Raw genomic sequence first — 13,881 nt, 5'->3', positions numbered from 1 at the left:
CTTAGTTGCTCCACGTCATGTGGGATTTTCCCGGACCAAGGATTTAAACTGTCTCCTGCATTGGCAGGCAGATTCTTTACCACTAAACCACCAGGGAAGTACTGTGTATAAGTTTTGGCATAGACTTAAGTTTTCAATGGGCTTCCCTGGTGGCTCAGAGGGTAAAGCGTTGGCCTGCAGTGCGGGAGACCTGGGTTCAATCCCTGGGTCGGGAAGATCCCCTGGAGAAGGAAATGGCAACCCACTCAAGTATTCTTGCCCGGAAAATCCCATGGATGGAGGAGCCTGGTAGGCCACAGCCCATGGGGTTGCAAAAAGTCGGACACAACTGAGCGACTTTCCTTTGCTTTCAACTCATTTGGAGTTGAAAGGAGTACAACTGTTGGGTCATATGCTATGCTCCTGTTTTAATAGATATGGAAGGAGGTCAAAGGAACTTAGAGTCAAAGGCAAAGAAGATGTCCACATTACTCCCTACTCCTCTGCTCCTCTTAACAACCACAGTCTTTATGATTCACCTGGAAATCACCCAGGTTCTGCTTGTTTTCTTTTTCTAATCAGCAGGCGTGGAGAGCTTTTGCTTTCATTTGTCTTTCATTTCAACCTGGGTGGTTAAGCCTTATTTTCAACTTTTAGTTTAAATTCTCTGAGGGCTTTGCTCTGAGCCTTCAGTAACTGTATGCTTACTTGATTCACTCACAGCTCCTGAGGGTCACAGCAAGACTCACAGGGTATTTGTATTTTTATCAAGAACAATTATTCAATCTTTCAGATCTTCAGACACATCCTTATTAGTATGAATCATTAAGCTCCTTGTTTGCTAAAAATGTAAAATTATTCTAACTAGAAATGTACATTTGAAAGCATACAATTTGACTCTAATAAGACCAAACTTGAGGAGCATAATTTTCTCTTTAAGAAAAATAATAAAGTTGAAACCATTTTGTAAAAACTTCCTGGCACTATTAGTAGTTGCTAGAACTCCAAATTTTGTTCACCTCACTTTTGCTGCACACATATCCCTTCCCTCTTCCAAGTAAAACCAAAGTGTATCTCAACGAGAAGAAAAGCACATCAGATGGCAAGTGCTATGATCTTTTTTAAGATTTCATTCCTCCTCCCACTGTGAATGCAATTGCTACCTTCTAACACAGTGGCTTGTTTGATTGGACACCTGTATAGAGTCCTTTCCCTCTGGTGAGCACCATGTCCCTGAGTTATAGACACCAAAAGCCCATTATCCAAACCCTGGGTTTTTTTTAAAATTGAATAGAGTTGCTTTACAATGATGTGTTTATGCTCTACAGCAAAGTGAATCAGCTATAGACATACAGGCGTGCATGCTCAGTCACTTCAGTCATGTCTGACTCTTTGTAATCCTATGGACTGTAGCCCTCCAGGCTCCTCTGTCCATGGGAATTCTCTAGGCAAGAATACTGGAGTGGGTTGTCATGCCCTCCTCCAGGGGATCTTCCCGACCTGGGGATTGAACCAGTGTCTCCTCTATCGCAGGCAGATTCTTTATCCACTGAGCCACCATGAAGCCCATAGGTATTCATATACACATTCTTTTTTGGATTTCCTTACCATTTAGGCCACCACAGAGCACTGAGTAGAATTCCCTGTGCTATACAGTACATATATATATAATTAACATACTCTATACAGAGAGTTACATACGTGTGTGTGTATATATACTATATATACCTGTATAGTGTATGTGTCAATCCCAACCTACCAGTTCATCACACTCCCACATCCCCTTTTGGTACCTGCAAGTTTGTTTTCTACATCTGTGTCTCTATTTCTGTTTTGAAAGTTCATCTATATCCATTATTCTAGATTTCACATAGAGTGATATTATATGATACTTGTTTTTCTCTTTCAGACTTACTTCACTCTGATGACAATCTCTAGGTCCATCCACATGTCTGCGAATGTCACTATTTTGTTCCTTTTTATGGCTGAATAATATAAACAATCAACAAGGGATTAATCTCTGAAATATACACCCCCTGGATTTTTTTGACTGAAAGCTCATTAATATTCACTCGTTGTCCTTCACGAATAATCACCATGCAGATTACTTTTAAAACTAGCATCAGTGGGTAGAAATAACAACAAAATTTTGGTTCAGTAAAGGAAGTGCGTGAGTGCATGCTCAGTCATGTCTGACTCTTTGTGACCCCATGAACTACAGCCCATCAGGCTCCTCTGTCCATGGGACTTTTCAGGCAATGGTACTGGAGTGGGTTGCCCAGACTCATGTCCATGGAGTCAGTGATGCCATCCAACCATCTCATCCTCTGTCATGCCCTTCTCCTCACACCTTCAATCTTTCCCAGCATCAGGGTCTTTTCAAATGAGTCAGCTCTTCGCATCAGGTGGCCAAAGTATTGGAGTTTCAGCTTCAGCATCAGTCCGTCCAATGAACACTCAGGACTGATTTCCTTTAGGATGGGCTGGTTGGATCTCCTTGCAGTCCAAGGGACTCTCAAGAGTCTTCTTCAACACCACAGTTCAAAAGCCTCAATTCTTCATCACTCAACTTTTGAGAGGGTAACAGGCAGGAAGGCCAGGGGTCTCCAAACAGAAGAAATAAGCTGTAAATGTCAGACATTTTTATCTCTCTTAAGCGAAATGGCAACCCACTCCAGTACTCTTGCCTGGAGAATCCCATGGAGGGAGGAGCCTGGTAGGCTACAGTCCAGGGGGTCACAAAGAGTTGGACACGACTGAGTGACTTCACTTCACTTCAGTGGCAGGAGGAAACAAACTAGTGATATGTTTTTCCTTCTCTATACAAATTTAAAAGGAGGTTTCTCTTAAAATGCTGTGTTGCCATGACACCTGGTTTCACCTGAAGCTAACTGTTCTCAAACTTTAAGTTAACCAATACATTTTTTCATATGGAAATGTTTGCCTTAAACTATGTTAATGTACCCCAGACTCTGTCTTCCAGTTGGTTCTGCCAAATGGCTCAGAACCTACTTGACAAACCAGTATGTTATACTCAGATATTCTTCCCCTAATTTATGTAAACAAAACTATTTGTATGGTAATCTGCCCTTCTACAAGATTCAAGTCAATCATTTTATGGCCTGGGATGAATTATCTGCTGCCATTCTGAGTTTTAAGGCATTCCTTTCTTTTCATTAGCAGACTGCTAGTGACTATATAACATCCAGCTGAGGACTAGCAGGGGGCACCCTTTCTGCCCCCTTCTGATGCCTATGTCAGAAGTTTTCTCTATCTCTTTGATACTTTAATAAAACTTTATTATACAAAAGCTCTGAGCAATCCAGCCTTGTCTCTGGCCCCGGATTGAATTTGTCTCCTCCAGAGGCCAAGAATCCTGGCATCTTATCATTCAGCAACAACCCTTCACTTTCTTTATAGTCCAACTCTCACATCCATACGTGACTACTGGAAAAATCATAGCCTTGACTAGATGGACCTTTGTTGGCAAAGTAATGCCTCTGCTTTTTAATATGCTTTCTAGGTCGGTCATAACTTTTCTTCCAAGGAGCAAGTGTCTTTTAATTTCATGACTGCAGTCACCATCTGCAGTGATTTTGGAGCCCCCAAAATAAAGTCTGTCACTGTTTCCCCATCTGTATACCGTGAAGTGATGGGACTGGATGCCATGATCTTAGTTTTCTGAATGTTGAGTTTTAAGCCAAACTTTTTCAGTCCCCTCTTTCACTTTCATCCATGATTTAGCTTGATCTAAATTATTATATACTGTATTCTCTCTAAAGATCTTAAAGCTAATTGGATTCCTGATTTGGGGTAAGGATGTCTCAAAGGTACTATCCGAAGATACATCTGGCTCCCACCTTTGATGACATTAGGTGTGGCCCTTGAATTAGGGGAGAGAAAAGCCTCATTGATCTATTTGAACTTATATTTCAGCTTTATTGTCAGAAAGTAATTTGTAATTTTACCTTGCATCCATCCAAACGTCCCCCTCCACACTAATCATTTATTTTCATTTAAACAAATACTAATTTTTCCTTAATCAAAAGTTCCCTTAGAGGTTGTAAATTGATTTTCCATTTCTACCATCCCTTTTGTATGTATTAGTTTGTACTCTTCTGTAAAGTAGGATTTTTGTTAAACAACTGGAATCATTTGATGAATTTGAAATAATAGTTTCCTATCAGACAGAATAAATGCTTAAGTTTTCACTTCAGTTCACAATGTTCAGAGCTGGGATAATTGCCACAGCTGACCCATTGTCACTTTTGGTTCATGAATTTTCATAAATTTAATCTATTAAAATAAACAATTATTCTTTTTGATTCTCAAATTGTTACAAATTTGGCCAGTGGGAACTCCTTCTGTGCCCCTTTTTAAACACTTAAAAATTATGGTAAAATCTGTATAACGTAAAAGTATCATTATATGTAGTTATGTTTATATAGTTCAGTGGGATTAGACACATTCACATTACTACTTTCTGTCTCCTTGAATTTGACTTCCTTAAATATTTCATGAATAGAATCATACCTCATTTTTTTTTTTTGACTGGCTTATTTCACTTGGCTTAATGTCTTAATGTTGAAAGCTGTGTCAGAATTTCCTTCCATTGTAAGACTGAATGATATTCTACTGTATGCATATATCATATTTTGCTTATCTGTGGATGGACACTTGGCTTGCTTCCACATTTTGGCTATTGTGAATAATGCTGCTAGAATATGTGTGTACAAATATCTATCCCAGTCCTTGCTTTCAAATGGGTTGCCTTTAGGCTCTTTTGATAGTGTGTTTTGATGCAGAAAAGTTTTAAACTTTGATGAAGTCAATTTTGTCTATATTCTCTTTTGTTACCTGTGCCTTCAGTTTCATCTCTTAGAAATTATTGCCAATCCAATATCATGAAACCTTTCTGTTTTTTCCCCAAGAGTTTGGCTCTTACATTTAGATTTTTTATCCATTTCGAGTTAACTTTGTACGTGTGTTTTTTTTTAAATTTTTTAAACCCTTGCCTGAGATCGACAGGTACGCACTGCTATGTTTACTTGTTTATATCATTTATTTATTCGTTTTTGGCTGTGCGGGGCCTTCATCGCTGCATGTGGGCTTCCTCTAGTTGCAGAGAGCAGGGGCTACTCTCCAGCTGTGATCACTTCCCTGGTAGTGGAGCACAGGCTCTAGGCCTACTGACTTCCGTAGTTGCAGCACAGGGGCTCAGTAGCTGTGGCTTGGGGACCCTGGCACATACAAGCTTCAGTAGTTGTGGCTTGTGGGCTCCAGACTGCAGGCTCAGTAGTTGTGGTACATGGGCTTAGTTGCTCTGAGGCATGTGGACTCTTCCCAGACCAGAGGTCAAACCCAAGTCCCCTGCCTTGCCAGGTGGATTCTTATGCACTGCGCCCACCACCAGGGAAACCCATGTATATGGTGTTAGGTAAGGGTCCAACTTCATTTCTTTCCATGTGGATATCCAATTATACCAGCACCATTTATTGAAAAGATTGTCCTTTCCCTTATTGAATGGTCTTGTCATCTTTTGACAATCATTTGACCATATATGTAAGGATTTTTTTCTTGGCTTTCTTCCTTTCTGTTGGTCTATCCTTAATGCCAAAAATATTGTTTTGATTCTGTGCTTTATAGTAAGTTTTGAATCAGAAAGTGTGAATTTTCCAATTTTGTTCTTGCTCTTTTTCGCAAGAAGTAGATTTTGACAGGGATTGCATTAAAACTGTATATTGCCTTGGCTATATTATTTCTCCCTGTTTTTTCTATGTCTTTAATTTCCTTCAGCAGTATTTTGTTGTTTTCAGTGATTAAGTTAAACTCCAGTTATTTCTAAGTAAATATTTTTTAAAATTTTATTTATTTCTGGCTGCACTGGGTCTTTCTCTAGTTACAGTGTGTGGGCTTCTCATTGCAGTGACTTCTCCTGTTGCAGAAGACCAGCTCTAGGGCACTCAGGTTTCAATAGCTGTGGCTTCTTGGCTTAGTTTCCTTGTGGAACATCCCTTCCTGGACCAGGGATCAAACCTGTGTTCCCTGCATTGGCAGGCAGATTATTTTTAACCACTGGAGCAGCAGGGAAGTCCCTAAGTAATTATTTTTGATGCTATTGTGCATGGTTTTCCTACTTTCATTTTTAGGTTACTCATTGCAGTATATAGAAACAGCGATTTTTTGTGTGCTGAATTTGTATCCTGGTAGTTTGCTTAACTTATTTATTGGTTCTAACAGGTCTGTATGTCTGTAGTCTTTAGGATTTTCTACATGTAATATTGTATCATCTGGGAAGAGAGATAGTTTTACTTCTTTTCCTGTTTGGATGCCTTGTATTTATTTTTCTTGCCTAATTGCTTTGGCTGGAACTTCCATTTCTATGTGAATAGAAGTGATGGAGGCAGGCAACTTTGTATTTTTTCTGATCTTAGATGGAAAGCATTCAGTCTTTGACCATTTACTGTGATGTTAGCAGTGGGTTTTTCATGTTGAATTTTTTTTCTAGCCCTAGTTTCTTTTAGTTTTTGTTTTTTTTTTTTAAATCATGAAAGGGTATTGGAATTTTCAAATGTTTTTTCTGCATCAGTTGAGATGATGTGTTTTTTTCACCTTTATTTTATTTATGTAGTCTATTACATTGATTGCTTTTTGTATGTTGAATCAGCCTTGCATTCCTGGATAAATTCCACTTGGTCATTTTGTATAATCTGCTTAATATGCAGGTTGATTTGTTTTGCTAGGTTTTGCTTTTTTTTTTTTTTTAAGGATTTTTGTACCTATATTCATAAAAATGTTGGTTTATAGTTTTTTTTACTTGTGATATCTTTGTCTAGCTTTGGTATCAGGGCAATGCTTAGCTCACAGACTAGCTTAAGAAGTAGTCCCCTTTTTTCAGTTTTTTTTTTTTTTAATTGTTTAGCTGCATTGGGTCTTAGTTGTGGCACTTGGGATCTTCATTGCATCATGCAGAATCTCTAGTTGTGAAGCGTGGGCTCAGTAGTTGCAGCACATAGGCTTAGTTGCCCTGCAGAGTATAGATAATTCCCCAACCAGGGACTGAACCCGGGTCCACTTCATTGTATGGTGGATTCTTAGCCAGTGGACCACCAGGGAAGTCCCCTTTTCAATTTTTTGTTAGAATTTGAGAAGCACCGACATTTTTCTTTAAATGTTTAATGTAGGTTTCAGCATGAAGCCATCAGGTTCAGGATCTTTCTTTGTCCTATAAGTTTTTGGTTACTGATTTACTAGTTATGGGTGTATTCAGATTTTCTATTTTTCCATAATTTGGTGTTGGCATGTATTGTTTTTCTATGATTTTATCCATTTCATTTAGGTTATCCAATTAGTTGGCATGCAACTGTTCATAGTACTCTATTCTTACAGTTCTTTTCATTTCTATATAACTGGTAGTAACGTCTTCACTTTCATTCTGCTACCAGTCATCTGAGTCTTCTCTTTTTCTTGATCAGTCTAGCTAAAGGTTTGGGAATTTTGTTTATTTTTCCCAAAAGGCAACTTTTGGTTTCAGTGATATTTCTCTAATATTTCTTTCCTGCTAACTTCGGGTTCGTTTTATTATTTTTCTAGTTCCTTAAGGGGTAAAACTAGGTTGTTCGTTTGAGATCTTTTTAAATTATAAGCATTTATGGTTATAAATTCCCTCTTAGCATTGCTTTTGCTGAACCTTGAAAGTTTTTTAGTGTTGTTTTCATTTTCGTTTGTCTAAGTATTTTCTAATTTTCCTTGTGGTTTCTTTTTTGACCTATTGATTGTTAAGAGTATGTTGTTTAATTCCATAAATTTGGACATTTTCCAGCATTCTGCCATTATTGATTTCTGTCTTTTAAAATCTCTTGAGCCTTAATTTGTGACCTGACATATGATTTATTATGAAGAAGAATGCAGCATGTGCATTTGAGAAGAATGTGTATCTTGTTGTTGAGTAGAGTGTTCTGTATATGTTTGTTATATCTAGTTGGCTTATGTGTTGCTCAAATTCTCTTTCCTTACTCATCTTCTGTCTGGTTGTTCTATTTATTATTTAGAGTGAAATATTGACATCTCCAACTGTTGCTTAGAGCTGTTTATTTGTCCCTTCAATTCTGTTAGTTTTGGTTTCAGATACTTTGACCTATTATTAGGTGTAAATTTTTATAATTATGCATCTTTTTGCTGTGTTGAACCTTTATTAATATACTGATATATAATATCCTTTGTCTCTTGCAACCTTTTTTGATTTAAAGTCTATTATATTTGATAGCCATTAGTATAGCCATGCCAAATCTTTTGTTTACTATTTCCATGGAATATCTTTTCCCATCTTTTCACTTTCAGCCTATTTTTGTCTTTGGATCTAAAGCAGTCTCTTGTAAACAACATATAATTATACCATGTTTATTTGAATCCATTCTTCCAACCTCTGTCTTGATTAGAGAGTTTAAACTGTTTATATTTAAAGTAATTAATGATAAGGAGGGACTTCTGTCATTTTCCTCTTTGTTTTCAGAATGCATTTAGCTTTCTTGCCCCCTTGTTTCCTGTATTATATCTTTTGTGTTTAGTTGATTTGTTTTTGTAGTGAAACTTTAATTCCCTTCTCATTTCCTTCTGTATATATCATTTAACTATTTTCTTTGTGTTCACTGTAGGGATTAAATTTGACATCCCCAAATTATACCATACTAATTTGAATTTTTACCACTTCAATGTGATTAAAATAAAAGTTCCATCTAGTTCTGTCCCCATTCCAATTCAGTTATTAATGTCACAAAGTTACGTCTTTATGTATTAAGAGTCCAAAAATACAAAGTAGTCACATTTTTTATGCATTGGTACCTAAGAAAACTGTTTTCCTTCATCCTCACTCTCACAACACTTATGACATCAGATATGTGGGTTTTCTGCAACAAGAAACTAACTGCCTGGAATTAGTGCCCAGTCCTACAGGTTAAAAGCTTGATCCCACAGACTGTCCCCTACCCTTTATTTCCTCTTTTCTCTAATATTTATTTTTAAATTAAAAAAACAATTTTATTTATTTATGTTATTTATTTTTGGCTGTGCTGGGTCTTTGTTGCTGTGTGGGTTTTTCTCTGGCTGCAGTTTGAGGCTTCTCATTGCAGTGGACTCTCTTGTTGTGGAGCACAGGCTCTACGGAGCTCAGGCTTCAGTAGTTGTGACACATGGGCTCAGCAGTTGCAGCTCCTGGACTCTAGAACACAGGCTCAGTAGTTGTGCACAGGCTTAGTTACTCCATGGCATGTGGGATCTTCTCAGCCCAGAGATCAATCCCACGTCTCTTGCATTGGCAGGTGGATTTTCTTTTCTTTTTTTTTTTTTTACCACTGAGCCACAAGGGAAGCCCTGCTATTTTTATTTGTTTGGCTGTTCTGGGTCTTAGTTGTGGCATGCAGGATTTTTAGTTGAGGTATACAAGATCCTCTAGTTACAGCATGTGGGACCTTGAGTTGTGGCATGGGAACTCTTAGTTGCAGCATGTGGCATCTAGTTTACTCACCAGGGATGGAGCCCAGGCCTTCTGCATTGGGAGCATTGAATCTTAGCCACAGGACAACCAGGGAAGTCTTTACCCCCTGATTCAGACACCAATCACAAATCCAGATTGTCACCTTGGCTTCTGACCACTGTCTGTAAATTGGGACCAGTTTCTATGACTCCTCTTGAGATCTGATAATTTTCTAGAGCAGCTCACAGAACCCAGGAAATGTTTATTTACTATTGATGATTTATTACAAAATGATACCTTAAAGAATACAATTGAACAGCCAGGTAAAGAGCTACATAGAGGGTGAGGTATGGAAGAGGGGCACAGAACTTCCATTCCCTCTCAGGTACACCACCCTCCTAGCACCTCCATATGTTCAACAACCCAGAAGCTCTCTGAGCTCTGTACTTTGGGGATTTTTATGGAGACTTGATCATGTAGACATCATCAATTATTAATTCATTTTCTAGGCCCTCTCTTGTCTCTGGAGAATGAGGGATAGGGCCCCAAAGTCCAAGCTTCTAATGATGGCTTAGTCTTTCTGGTGACCAGCCCCTATCCAGAAGGTCACCAAGAGTCACCTCATTAGAACAAAAGATGCTCTAATGGTAATAAACTCTCCCAGCATTTATCTGGGAATGACTTAATATCTCCTTCATAGTTGAAGGACAGTTTTGCCAGTTGTGAGATTTGTGGTTAGACAGTTTCTTTCAGCATTTTGAATATATCAACCCATTGCCTTTTGGCATCCAAGGTTTCTAATGAGAAATCTGTTAAGAATCTTATCTGGGATCTTTTATATGAGTGATGAGTTACTTTCTTACTGCTCTCAAGATTCTCTTTGTCTTTAGACAGTTTGATTATAATGTGTCTCAGTGTGGATTTCCTTGATTGATTTTATCCTACTTGAAGTTCACTGAGCTCTTTGGAGGGCTATATGCATGTCTTTCATCACAGTTGAGATGTTTTCACCCATTATTTTTTCAAACAATCTCTCTGCTCCTTACTCACTCTCTTCTAGGATTCCCACAATGCATATGTTGATCTGCTTGATGTTGTTCCACAGGTCATTTAGGCATTCATTTCAGTTTTCTTCAATCTTTTTTTCTTCTTGTTCCTCAACTTGACAATTTCAATTGTCCTATCTTCAAAGTAGCTGATTCTTCTGACTACTCAAATCTGCTTTTGAATCCCTCCAGTCAGTTTTATTTTAGTTATATTTTAAGCTCCAAAATTTCTTTTTAGTTTATTTTTAGGTTTTCTTTCTCTTTATCAAAATTACCATTTTGTTCATACATCAGTTTTGTGACTTTGTTCACATCTTCTTTTAGCTCTTTGAGCATCTTTAAGACAGACAGTTGTTTTAAATTCTTGGTGTAGGAAGTTCACCATCTGGTCTTTCTTAGACATTTGTTTATTTTTTTCCCCTTTGAATGGGTCATAACATTCCTGTCCTTTTATTACTCATGAGTTTTTTGTTGTTGAAAGTAGGACATTTGAATCTTATGATGTAGGAACTCTGGAAATCAAATTCTTCCTCTTCCTCAGGGTTTACTGATTTTGCTTATAGTTTATTTATTATTTTTTTTTATATAGTTTATTTAAATTGGTGTATGTTGTCTCTGTGGCAGCATCAGCCTGAGAGGTAAGCTTAAGGTTTCCCAGATATTTTATGAGTCTGGATCTTTTCTTATGTATGTATGGTGACATTCTAAATTTCCCATATATATGGTTGATTTTGAGTATGTGTGTGTGTTTGTGTGTGTGTGTGCTCAGTCACTTCAGTCATGTCTGTTGTTATTGTTTAGTCCCTAAGTCATGTCTGACTCTTTTGCAACCTCATGGACTATAGCCCACCAGGCTCCTCTGTCCATTGGATTCTCCAGGCAAGAATACTGGAGTGGGTTGCCATTTCCTCCTCTAGGGTATCTTCCCGACCCAGGGATTGAACCCTTGTCTCCTGTGTCTCCTATATTGCAGGCAGATTCTTTACCCACTGAGCCACCTGAGAAGCTTTTGAGTATACTAGTTCTTAAATGTATGGTTCCCAAAAGGTGAAAAAGGGAAAAATGAAGGGAGAAAGAAACAGATGCCAGGGACTTCCCTGGAGGTCCACTGGTTAAGACTCTGTGCCTCCACTGCAGGGGGCACAGTTTCCATCTCTGGTCTGGGAACTAAGATCCCACAAGCCATGCAACATGGCCAGAGAGAGAGAGAGAGAGAGAGATAGAAACAGGGGCCAGTCCTTTGAAATACCCTGTAGGTTCTGTCATTTGGAGGGGGAGAGGTTTGTGACCATTGCAGTGGGAGTTGCAACAATGGGTTCCCACCTCTGTCTGCACATGATCAGAAGCAGCGATTAGTGATTAGAACACAGGTTACCCATGATTTGGAGCCCAAGGTTTTCATTGTCCACGCTGACTCCCACAAGCTGAGGCAGGCTGCTGCAGAAATGTGTGCACAACTTCCTGGTATGGGACCCGGATGTTTGGGGATAGCCACCAGCTACCTAAGAGCTGAAACTGACTGTGATTAACTGCAGTATGCCTTTCCCAACTTCCCTTGAAGTCACAAGCATTTAATAGACTCCATTGTTCCCAAGTAATTACATCAGGCAAACTCTGCAGTCAGGGACGTGAATTCCTGGTGCTTCCTACTCTACTATCTTCCCTGGTGTCACTTCATCTGTGTCCATTTGACACAGCCCTAATTATCTTGGGAAGCTCCCTTATTTTCTGGCACGATAAGAAGCACCAGGTTCACTTATTCATTCCTTGTTCCAGACTTCAAGTCAGGAAATTCTCCCGACTCTTGCTTTTAGTAAGGAATGGAATTGAAGGCAAAAATCTGAGCGTGAGGGATTTGTGCTTGTATAAAATATTTCCTATTTCAATATAGCATTATTTTTGTTTCTGATTTACATAATTTCACTTATGCTGAAAATCCGGATTTCTCACAGTATTGTGTTAAAACCTTTTTATTGTGATAAATAGCACTCAAACAAAAAAGTGAATGTAAGTGCACAGTTTAATGGATTATTACAGAATAAAGACCTTTGAAACATTGTAAGCACCAGGGAAGCCCCTATAGTTTCCCTTATCATTGTCTCCTCGCCTCCCTCCCCTCTATTATTACTCATAGCCTATTGTCTGGACATAACTTCTTTGAATTCCTCTGTCTGCCCTGTGGTGTTCTTGTAATTGGTAAAAGCTGCAATTACTTTCTTAATTTTTTTTTTTAATTTGTGTTTGAATGTTGTTAATTTTTCCTTGATCTTCAACAGCACTTTTCTGGTGAATTTTTCTTCTCTTTTGAGAAGTTGCAATCTTCCATTTCTGTTTTGGTGTTTTAGAATCTTCTGTGGATACTGTATTTTACTCAGGTTTTAGTTTTCATATTTGAATGGATTTGTCTTTTCTGGAGAGATATTGGGGTTGTGTTCCCAGTTTCTCAGCTCAAGAGCTCTCTCTATTGGAACTGTAACTGACATCTTTAAAAAATATGATTCTTGGATCCTGTCCTGTTTCAAGAAGTTCTACCACCAATCTCTTCTCTTTTACCTTAATATCAGTCAGTCAAGGAATATTGCCCTTGACTTCCAAGACAATCCCTGACATTTTTAAACAGTGCTCTTAAAAGTCTTCCCCTTTTCTTTACTTCCTCCAATGCTTGATCTCAGACTTAACCTTTGCGTTCCTACTCAAATGAGAGCCTCTCCCCGCCCCCTCCAAATTAGTACCTCTAAAATTCTTAAATTTATTTTTGGTTATGGTGGGTCTTTGTTGCAGCACACAGTCTTTCTCTAGTTGTGGTGAGTGGGCTCCTCCTTGCAATGACTTCTCCTGCTGGAACACGGGCTTAAGGAGAGGGGGTTCAGTAGTTGTGGTGCACAGGCTTACTTGCTCTGTGGCATATGGGATCTTCCTGGACCAGGGATCCAACCCACGTCCCCTGCATTGGCAGGCAGATTCTTAACCCCAGGGCCACCAGGGAAGTCCTGAGAGCCTCTTCTGTAGAAAAATATTTGTGAATGGTTTCTAAGTTTTGCCAAAGCCAAGACCTATCTGAACCCTCCATTCTTCTTACTTTTATGGTTTTCTGAACCTGTTCTGCTAGTTTGGGATGATTTTTCACCCTCACATTTAAACATAATCTTGAATTTGAGAGTTTTCTCAGAGTCTTAGCTGAAAATGCAGGTTGTGGAATATTTTATTTGCTCTTTGTACTTTTTATTGTCAAGCAAGTGTAATCTCCTTGGTTTTGTCTTATCTCAACAAAAATTTGGAGTGATGGACATTAAAGCCCTCGGCACATCACAGCTCTTAGACAGACTGTGTTATAGCTCTTAGACAGATCAGTGTTACAGCTCCATGTTACAGCTCAGTTTTATT

The sequence above is a fragment of the Cervus canadensis genome, chromosome 33, assembly GCF_019320065.1.
Source record: "Cervus canadensis isolate Bull #8, Minnesota chromosome 33, ASM1932006v1, whole genome shotgun sequence".
Classification (NCBI taxonomy): Eukaryota; Metazoa; Chordata; class Mammalia; order Artiodactyla; family Cervidae; genus Cervus; species Cervus canadensis.
The sequence above is the reverse complement of the archived record's forward strand: the minus strand, read 5'-3'. Positions refer to the sequence as shown.